The sequence below is a fragment of the Artemia sp. Qi Xiang Cuo genome, chromosome 5, assembly GCF_049724085.1.
Source record: "Artemia sp. Qi Xiang Cuo chromosome 5, ASM4972408v1, whole genome shotgun sequence".
NCBI classification, from domain to species: Eukaryota; Metazoa; Arthropoda; class Branchiopoda; order Anostraca; family Artemiidae; genus Artemia; species Artemia sp. Qi Xiang Cuo.
In genome coordinates, this window is record NC_142798.1 from 1768889 (window position 1) to 1779344 (window position 10456).

Below are 10456 nucleotides of genomic sequence, written 5' to 3' on the forward strand. Positions count from 1 at the left end.
ACCAAATATCCAAACCGAGTCAAAGAACACCTGGCCATTGCAGTGTCCTATACCCATGCACACAGAGACAATTCTAACACCAGGCAGTTGTTAGAAATAGTTGAAATATTGGATGAGCGGGAGTGCATGGACAAGGCGCTGACAAAACTGAGTGGCACGGCTTATGGTGCTATTTCTCGGTTGAGAAAGACCCCTTTTACATTGGTGCTGTCTGCAGTGGATCGTCGAGAGATTAAAAATCAACAATTCGGGGGGGTGGGTCAGGGGGAGTTTGCAGCGGAGGGTACAAACGGTCACCGGGGGGGTAAGGAGAAAGTTAGAGATCACGACCATTTGTGGCAGGAAATATCCTCGGGGGGGCGTACTTTTAGAGGAGTTGCGCATCAATCGTGTAATTTAACTGTTAGCCAGCAATTTTTTATCCGTGTTTTTATTCATAATTCCAATTATGATTTAAAATTTATTTTACCGGCACGGGCACGTAGGCATAGGGGGGGAGGGGAAGTAGATGATCCATGGGTAAATAATTCATGTACCTACAAGATAAGTCCCAAATCAGCCGATACTCTAGTGATTCTTTAGATTAAAGGGTAGACAGTTGATAAGGGGAATCTTGTCTGTAATAAAATTTGATTTATGTTTATTTAATTTTTTCCCTCACGAAATTGTATCAATCGATTCAATTGCAAAAAGCGAAACGTTCTATGGCTTCCTAATGCTTAAATAAACCAATCCAGACAGTGACATGTATGATCTGTTGACATGCAAAGGTACATACGCATATGATTATTACTGCTCTGGCGCTAGCTTAAGCGAAGTAAAACTACCTCCAATTGAAGCCTTTCACAATTCATTGACCAACAGTGAATTCAAGGCCAAGGAGTATGAGTTTGCCAAGAAGGTCTGGTTTAAGGGGAATTGTAAAAATAGGTGGGATTATTGTAGACTGTACTTAACCAGTGACGTTTTAACTCTGTTGGATATAGTCTGTAAGAACACAGACCAGATCTATTCAGAGTTCGGGTTAGATATGGGATATTATTTTTCCACACCTCATTTAGTAATAGATTTAATTTTAAAAATTAGCGGGGAGGAAATAGGCCTAATCACGGACATAGACCAACACCTTTTTGTAGAGCGTTCAATGAGGGGAGGGTATGTTTTTCACGGGGACCACATCTTATCAACCGATCCGAGCGTACAAAGCAGCGGTGCAAAGTCAAATGCAGTGTTATTGGACATGAACTCGGTGTACCCCTCGGCAATGTCCAACTACTCTTTGCCGTGTGGGAACTATCAAGGGCTGGAGAATTCTTGTGAGTTTCCTGAAAATACCCCCATCGAGGACAGCGGGTCACAAGGTCGGCTCTTTGAAATTGATGGTCACATTCCACGGGCGCTTCACGACTCAGTCAAAGATTTTGTTGGTCCCTGTCTCAATCGGCCGGTGAGCAGGGGCTCTTTGAGCCCCTACAATCGTTCAGTGGGTGAGAAGATGGGGATGCGTTGGGCTCCCTCCAAACAGAAACTGATCGCTGATTTGGACCCTAAGGAGAATATCGTTGTTCACCATGTGCTTTTGCATGGGTTGGTGAGCAAGGGCTTCAATATCACTAAAATACACAGGGTCCTACATTTCAATCAGCGACCCTACTTGAAAACTTTTATCGACACTTTTGTCGATAAACGCTCTAGGGCAAATTCAAAGGTGGTGAAGGAAATGTATAAGCTCATTCTAAATTCAGCGTTTGGAAAAATGTGTGAGAGCGTACGTAATAGATCTCGCTGCGACGTCGTGACTAACCCTCTAGAGTGTGCACGAATTAGGGCCGACCCCAATTTTACATCGTTCACGAGCATAGAGACCGGCATGGTTCTTCTACACAGGCGAAAGCGAAATGTAGTACTGAACAAGAATATCGCAGGCGGTAGTTCAGTACTGGAAATTTCAAAAAAGCTCATGTTGTCGTTCTTTTACAATGTGTGCAAGGTGCAATGGCCACGGGAGTCCAAACGTCTAATAAATAGGGTTTTGATGATAATATGGTTCTCCATTGTCCCTGGGGAAGGGCTGTACGTGGTATCAGGTGAATCCGTATAGCGCTTATTGGTTTAAGGCGTGTTGCTGTCGCGTTTGTCGTATCGGGCATATCGGTATCCAGTGTTGCTTTTTTCGGTCATTTTCTAGGCTCATTTTTTAAAGTATCTCCCAGGAAGGTATCGTGGTTGCAGCGGTAGCTGCAATGTAGCAAAGAGCGGCCCACAGCCCATATTAACCAAAAGTTACAAAATGCATTTAGAAAAAAACTACCCAGTGAAAACTTTTCCATTTGACACTGATTCAAAAATGACAACTATTATTTTGGTTCATCTTAAAATTAAAAGTCTATTGCTAAAATAAATTTATGATGATTTTGACATAGAGCCTGAAACCCCTCGAAAATAGCGTCAGATCAAAATGAAAAGTGGATTATTGGATACAACATGGTCGAAAAGCTGATAGAGGGAAATTACAGTCACCCCTCCCTGAACAACAAGTAACATCACTTTTTTGTATGGGTAGCACTGATCTGTCATGGGCACCACTGATTTTTTTTTTCTAGCAGGGCTAGGGGTGACCAGAACATCATAGAGATATGTGAAATAGCTCATTTGAACGAAATTTACTAATGTCCTTTTTAAGTGATCAAAAAGATTGGTAGGAAACAAGCTCCCCTCACTAAAGGTCCCCTCCCCCAAAGTCATCCAATCAAAATTTTTAGAAAGCCAGATGGTTCAACATAATTCAAAGGTCCAGCATTTATGGTTTTAATGATGATATGATCCTCCATAATCCCTGGGGAAATGGCTGTACGCTTTTAGTATCGGACGTATCGGTATGGGCGTATTGTTGTTGGGCGTATTGGTATCGCAGACATTTTAGACAGATTTTTAATAACTCATATAAAAGATATTGCTCATATCTACGTCCTTCCTATAAATTCCACCATCAAGAAGTTCCAAATGGCACTAAAAACGAGAATTTTTGTGCAATGTCTCAAGTGGAAAAGCTGGGGCTAGTGGGCTACCAGAACCTCTTAGAGGGACATTTAATAATTCATTTGAAAACTATTGCTGATATGTACATGATTTTTATCAATTACACCATCCGTAAATGTGATATAGCACTAAAAACAATACTTTTGGTGTCAATTCTTAAGTAGAAAAACTTGAAAGTATAAAACGATATCATCATTATAATGATTATGGTCGAAAACCATTAACTGAAGGTTTGCAAGAACACCTCTCGTATGTTCCTCCTCCAAGCCCTCTTAATAAGCTACACGATTAAGGTACAAACACCAATATATTCAATTAGATAATTAGAGGCGTGGCTCTGCTAGTACAGCGGTGGACTTCAAACTAGAGTGTGTTGTGTTCGATTCATTTTTTTTTTCAATCTCGGTTTGTCCCTTTTATTTGATCATTTTCAGATAATTTCATTGTTTTTGCAAATTTAATGTAGTCATTTTTTAAAGCTTGTCAAAGGAACGCATTTTGTCAAGTATTTGGATTCAAATGAGAATAGAGATCATCTAGTTCGTGGTTTGCAATGGCATTCTTAATAGATCACCAACTCCATACCCAAACGAATGGTGGAATTTTTTTCAAAATTCTGTGGGGGGGGGGGTCAAAGTTGGAGCTAGTTTTCCCAAATCAAGTGAAAATGACAAAGGAAACTGAAAAATGAGCCATATAGTAATAAGAAAGGTAAAGATTTACTAAAGAAAACTGACCTGTTTCAGTGGATGCTTGGATTATGCAGGTTTATCTTGGTTTTGACAACATTTTTGGAAAAACTAAATTTCAGCTGGGGGGGTGGCAAACTAGGCCTTGGAGAAAACTGAGATCTGGGAGGGGCAGTTGCCCTCTCTTCCACATAGAAAAGTACGCCCTTACCCCAACCCCTTGCCACTTAGTGGCTGGTGAAGTTTAGGCATGTGGTTCTGGAACCACTCAAAGTTGTATATTAAAAGAAGGATTAATTATTGTTATTTCGACTTGTTCAAATTATTTACTTTACAATTCCACCGCAATATTCTCTCCATACATAAGATTGTGCATCCGAAGAGGAAAAAAGACAAATGATAACAGTTCTGTAGGAGAATTCAGGTAGTTCTTCCCAAACTCTTGAAATGAAAACACACTTATTTTACAATACCATTTATCGTACATACGCAAGAAATTATCTTTTTTTGAAATTAATAAAAAAAAAACGTTTTCCACAAAATAAGTTTTTCAAAGAAAATTAAAGAACTCCATTAAACCAAAAAGGAGCAAAAATAAAATCAAATAATCTACCAAGCGTGAAACTACCACAAATCAGCATCGATAAATAAATGAAACCTAAGACGAACAAAAACTACAATAAATAACTGAGTCTAAACTCAAAACGAGCAGAAATTAACAAAAGTTGGGCTCAAAATCCCTATGCCTTCCGAAGGTCAGAACATGATTTGTACTTTACTGAAAAAAATATAGATATTTTACTTTTATAACTTTAATAAATCAAAAAATATTAACATTTTGATTACTAAATATCAGTATAGGTATATTAAACTGTCAATGCATATTCATTTGTATTTTTTTTCAGTAAAGTGCAAATTATGTTCTGGCCTTGGGAAGGCATAGGGTTTTATAGTAAGGGCTGATGCAAAAAAGGGCACCAGTCCTTTCTATTTTCATTCGAATGAGCCCTTTTCAAAGTTCCTACGATAACTCATTCGATACAAAGTGCCCTGGTCTAAACAAACAAAGAAAATAATAGTAATACATTGTACCCATATCGATCTTTACTATAAAAATGTCAAGCCTTCCAATCACTTTCGACTATTAAAAAGGGCACTAGCCCTTTCAATTTCCAATCGAACGAGCCCTTTTTGAGTTTCTACGACAACACTTTCTATAAACACCTTATATGCCCCCAGGGCATTTAATTACAACCCTTCCCCTGAGGGTTGTGGGGGGTTGTCATCCTCAAAGACCTAATTTCCAAAGCTTTCAACTACGTGAAACAAAACTGCTACCTCAAAATTTTGATTGGATGTGTTTGGGGAAATGGTGGACATGAGAGGGGCGTTAGTTGCTCTCCAATTACTTTCAACTATTAAAACAGGCACTAGCCCTTTCAATTTCAAATCGAATTAGCCCTTTTGAAGTTTCTACGACAACGCTTTAAAAAAAACCTTATATACCCCCAGGGTAAACTTACAACCCTTGCCCTGAGGGCTGGGGGGTTGTCATCCTCAAAGGCCTAATTTCCAGAACTTTCAACTACGTTGAACAAAATTGCTATTTCAAAATTTTGATTGGATGTGTTTGGGGAAATGGTGGGCGTGAGAGGGGGGTTACCTGCCCTCCGATCACTTCCGACTATTAAAAAGGGCACTAGCCGTTTCAATTTCCAATCGAATGATTCCTTTTTGAATTTTCTACGACAAGGCTTTCTATAAAAAAAAAACTTATTTGCCCCCAGGACATAACTTAAAACTCTTGCCCTAAGGGCTGTGAGGGGAGTGTCATCCTCAAAAACATACTTTCCGGATTTTTTTAAATACGTCGAGCAAAATGGCTATCTCAAAATTTTGATTGGATGTGTTATGGGAAATGGTGGGTGTGAGAGGGGTGTTAGTTATCCTCCAATCACTGTCGACTATTAAAAAGGGCACAAGCCCTTTTAATTTCCAATCGAATGAGTCCTTTTTGAAGTTTCTAGAACATCACTATCTATAAGAACCTCATATGCCCCCGGGGCATAACTTACAACCCTTGCCCCGAGGGCTCTGAGGGGGTCATCATCCTCAAAGACCTAATTTCTGTAACTTTTAACTACGTTGAACAAAATGACTATCTAAAAATTTTGATTGGATTTATTTGGGGAAAAGGTTGGCGTGAGAGCCCTTTTTCAAGTTTTTATGACAAGGTTTTCAATAAAAACCTTATATGACACATTGGCATAACTTAGAACCCTTACCATAAGGGCTGTGGGGGGAGTGTCGTCTCAAATATATAATTTCCGGACTAGTTTGAACAAAATGGCTATCTCAAAGTTTTGATTGGATGTGTTTGGATAGATGGTGGGCGTGAAAGGCGTGTTAGTTGCCTTACAATCACTTTCGGCTATTAAAAAGGGTACTAGCCATTTTAATTTCCAATCAAATGAGCCCTTTTTGAAGTTTCTGCGACAACGCTTTCTATAAAAACCTTATATGCCCCCCGGGCATAACTTACAACCCTTGCCCTGTGGGATGTGGGGGGGGGGGGGTTGTCATCCTCAAAGACCTAATTTACAAAACTTTCAACTACTTTGAACAAAATGCCTATCTCAAAATCTGATTGGATGTGTTTGGGGAAAAGGTGGGCGTGAGACGGGGGTTGTTGCCCTCCAATCACTTTCGACTATTTAAAAGGGCACTAGCCCTTTGAAACTTCAATCGAATGAACGTTTATTGAAGCTTCTACGACAACGCTTTCTATAAGAACCTTATGTGCCCGTAGGGCATAACTTTCCACCCTTGCCCTGAGGGCTGTGGGGGAGTGTCTGAAAATTAACTACGCTGAACAAAATCGTTGTCTTAAAATTTTGATTGGATGTGTTAGGGGAAATGGTGGGCGTGGAAGGGGTGTTAGTTGCCTTCCAATCACTTTCGACTATTAAAAAGGACAAAAGCCACTCCAATTTCCAATCGAATGAGCCCTTTTTAAAATTTTTACGACAACTCCTTCGATACGAAGTGCCCTGGTATGGAAGAAAAAAAAAAAAATAAATAATACATTGTGCCAACATCGTTCTTTACTAAGGCAGCGCTATTGCGCTGCCTATGATTTCAATTCATTTCTAAGTAATGAGTGGCGTTTTTTTTTTTTTTTTTTTTTTTTAGGGACAGGTCAAATAACTCCCTAAGCCTAAAGGCACATTTCTGTTGAACTAGCAAAATTTGCCACAAATATGTCTGGACAGGCAAAACTGTCCGCTTACTTAACCTTTTGTGTCGAAGCTACTCGCCTGGAACTACTTTCTTAAGTGCTACTAAATTTAACTATAGAGCAGTGAATATCTAGGCTGAAACAAAAGGGTCGCAGTTCAAACAAAATTATTTTTTTGTCTAATTGGCTTGATATCTACTGGTCAAGCATACTTGAAAGCACAAGCTATTTTTACGACAGGATCTAGGTGCATGAGATAAGTTTCTAATGGGCGATCGGCTCGAGCCCTAATTTGGCTCGAAATTTGTTTGAATCGATGAAACAAACGTCCCTCCCTTTTTGTGTACCTACTGCTTGTAAGCCGATAATAGTTAAATGTTTATGATCTAAAAAGTACATTTACGTTGTTATGTACCAAATGCTTACATCTATTAATTAGTGAAAATCTCTTTTTTTCTAATGAACACATTAAAAATTATAATAAATCTTTATTGCTCTCTTAAGCACCAATTTCCGGCTTACAAGCTAATGACTAATTCAATTGTCGGTTAAAAGATCTTGGCCGTGCCCCCCTCCCTTCCACGATACCTAGTGTAGCTAGAATATATCGAGTTTTTTTTCATCTTCGGTTTTAACTTGAAAATTTTTTATTTGTCCAAATAGTGTTTTCCTTTTTGAGGGCCTCCTCAAAGTAACAAACAGATCCCTTTTTTATTTATTAACTTTTAAAGTTTGCAACAATGGACTTCCCCTATGCTGAGGAAATGACAAGTATTTGTTGAGTTAAACGGCAAAAAAATCAAGGATATTGAAAAGAGGAGTAGGTGCTCAGTATATATGGAGCCTTTTCATGAATAATCTGTTGGGTCGATTAAAAATTTAAAATGGGGCCCACGGCACATTCAGGCTTGTGCTTATGATCTGTTGCTTCTTAAGAGGGGAACCTTAGTAGATTTTGTTTGAATTGAGATGGCACATGCTGGAAAAAGTTTAGCTATAGTCACAAAAGCATTAACTGAGAAGAGTGAGATGGAGAAGATTGAGGTAACAACATTCACTAAACAAAACAAATTGGAAGTTCTCTTACTTTAAAAATTTATGTTCTCCAAACGTCACTAAAAAGAGATAAAATATCTGGAAACTATTTTCGATATTCAATTGACCTAGAGAGCTCCCACTGTTTCGACATTCAATTGATCTAGAGAGCTCACAGTGTATCTGCCATCAGTTGAGCTTGAGAGCTCAGATTGTATCGACCATCAGCTGAGCTAGAGAGCCCGCGGTGTATGGGCAACCAGTTGAGCTTGAGAGCTCACAGTGTATCGTCTAGCAGTTGAGCTAGAGAGCTCACAGCATATCGACAGCTAGAGGGCTCACAGTGCAGATACATGTAGAATGCAGCAGCTTCCCTAATGCAGTGGCAAGGGATGGTGGGTTTAAACTGGGGCTTAGAGACAGATAAAATTGTGCATATATACGAGACGATAATTCAACCAATTATGTCATCTGGTAAGGGGTTTCGGGTCAAATTGACTTGAATTATGAGCCGAATAACCGCTTTAATAAAAGTACAAAGGCTGGCCACCCTAATGATAACCTCAGCGTATTATGGAACAGCCACGGCATCCATTGAACTATGAATAGGACTAAAACTTTGAGAAACAAAAAAAAAAAAAAATTTTTACTGAAAGTAAAGAACAAAATTATAACTTAGAACAAACACAAAGTATTCCTTATATGGGGGGGGGGGCTCCCCCTTCCTCGACCTTCCCCCTTTATGCTAAAATCTTAATGTTCTTTAACAATACTTCCCATTCAAATTCAATGACCGTTGTGTTTCAGGATTCGTTCTTAAAGAATCATAACAAAAAGTCGAACTTTACCGTAAAGAGTAGGAGTTGAGGAAGGCTTCCCCTCTTACACAGAGAAATTTTTAATTTTAATTCTGCTCTTTACTTACATTTGGAAAAACTTGTTTTTTTATTTAATTTCCAACTGTTTCTCAAATTATACCAGAAGATCCCCTTCCCTGCCCCTCATATAAAATTCCAAACTTAAACTATCCCCTTGGACCCATCCACCCCCCCCCCCCCCCAAAAAAAAGAAACAAAGAAAAGTAACCTGTATATTTTTTATTGATAAATACTATGTGAACTGTGGACACACATAGTGTCCACTTTCTCCGGGGACTTTGAGGGGTCATGCCATCCCCAAAGGCATAGTTATTGGACCTTCCGAGTATACTAAATCAAATGGTGATCTCAAAATTTTGATGAAATGTTTTTGGGAAAATAAGAGGTGTTGAAGGTGGGCCAGTTATTCTTCAATCTTTTTGTTCGACTTAAAAGAAAAGTAGAATTTTTGATTTCCGTTTGAATGAGCCCTCTCCCGATCTTTTGGGACCTTTGGTTTGATACGTTAACCTCCGGGGAAAAACACGTATCCGTGCTCTTTCATCCGGCAAAAGATACAAAATTCTATATTTTTGTAGATAGGAGTATGAAAACTCTACAGTAGAGTTCTCTGATATGCTGAATCTAATGGTGTGATTTTCATTAGGATCGCTTGACCTTTTGAGTGTGTTTTACCCTTTTTTCAAAAATCAGGCAAATTTTCTCAGACCCGCAGCTTTTTAAGGGTAACATTAAACCCAGTGAATTTTATATATTTAGAATCGGCAAAAAAAGCCAGTTCTTTTTTGCAATCAAACTTCCCTTTTTGTACAGTTTTGTTTACTTTTGGGTCAAGTCGCTCCTTACTCGCAGTTCACTACCAAGCACTATTTGACATTGCAGAGGAATAAACACTTGAAAGTACTGCCATGCTGCAGATTGCTGACAAATGCAATCAGACAGGACCTGGGAAAATCAAAAGTCATTTTCATGCCAGCAATCCATTTCTGCTGCCGAGCTGTGGATGCGCAAGGATGACATTGTCCTTGTTAATGCAATTTTATAGTAAAACTGTTAGTGCAATTTCAGGTTGTCATAAAGAATAGAAATGTAGCGGAGCATGAGATAACAAAATAATGCTTCTCCTTGCTTCTCCTGCTTCTCCAAAACAATGAAACAGTCTTTTATACAGACGGTTCACGAGCCTATTGGAAATCTATGCCTGAAAATAGTGATATACCAGAATATCCCTAGCATTAAGGAGATAGCAAGTTATCACCTAAGGGAACTTGTTCGGGTCCTCCATGTTGAAACGTTTAGAATAGAAGAGGTAACTAAGACACAATGTAAATAAAACGTAAAGGTTGAGACACGGCTGCCTGAAATGATAACCAAGAACGCCTTCAGGTCCTGGAAGATATAAAGAGCAGGCAAGAAAGTGAGCTGGAAGGGCATAAAGCATTTCATTGACTAGCTACGAACAGAAATTGCATTATTCTGATGTAGGCTTCAGAGCACTCTGGGATGACAGGTAATGATTGAGCAAATGAAGCAGCCAAGCTTAGGGCATCACTGGCGTCCTGTGGACCTGAGCTTTT